This window comes from Volvox carteri (genome assembly GCF_000143455.1).
Source record: "Volvox carteri f. nagariensis unplaced genomic scaffold VOLCAscaffold_78, whole genome shotgun sequence".
NCBI classification, from domain to species: Eukaryota; Viridiplantae; Chlorophyta; class Chlorophyceae; order Chlamydomonadales; family Volvocaceae; genus Volvox; species Volvox carteri.
This window is the reverse complement of record NW_003307621.1, coordinates 537,734-538,708: the sequence shown is the minus strand read 5'-3', so window position 1 is coordinate 538,708 and position 975 is coordinate 537,734.

Below are 975 nucleotides of genomic sequence, written 5' to 3'. Positions count from 1 at the left end.
CTGCTGCTGCCACCAACCGCCAGCCAAGTACGACTGCATAATCACGCGATACGCGGCGCAGGAAAACACAATCGGCACGGCGACACGAAACATGTAGTACACGCCACAATACGGCACGGATCCATATCGCCGACTTACCGCATGTATCATCTGGAGGGTGCTTGCACCGTAGATACCGCCAAGCGCCGCCGGTCAAAAGGAGGGTACGCGGTTCGGGGAACAGGTGGGGTGGGGCGGGAGGGGATGATATCGTTTGCTTTGCTACTGCTTTGCTGCTACTGCTGCTGTCGCAGCAGACCGCCAGGCAGACATGATTGCACGCTCCCAACAAAATGCGGAACTGAAAACCCTAAACAGTACGACCAACCGCAAAGCGCGAGGTATCTTGAAATTCAGGGGCTCATGCAAGGACTGCAGCTCGTGTAGCGCCCAATCGTTGCGCCCTCGGCATTGGTGTTGATATACGGCCGCCGCGCAGCCATAAGGACGTACCAGAGGCAGGCGGGAGGACGGGGCAGGAGGATGGGCGGAGGGGAAGGAATAATCAGCAAGGTACGATGAGGTGGTTCATGAGGCCGTCTTGTTTGGGTTCACGGGCGAAAAGACATGCATAAAATCTTATCCATAATAGCTCACGCATTCCTACAGGTGTTTGCTTTGCCTTGTAACGATCACTGTCGCTGCTGCTGCTGCCGCTTCTGCTGCCAGCTGCCAGCCGAACACGATAGCAGGGAAACGTCCAACATGGCACCGGACAATACACCAGGCGCTGCACAGGGTACGACGAACTGCACTGTGAAGTGCAGTACAGCACGCAACGGCACTGGACGCAACGCCTACGTACCCCATCAAAGCCCACACTAAAGGTTTTCGAAATCATCAGTTCCTGCTTAACCTGTTTGCTTTGAACGCCTAGGCCCAGCATGTCATCTCCCCGTCGCTCCATGTCACCGAGCCCTAACATGGGACGAGACA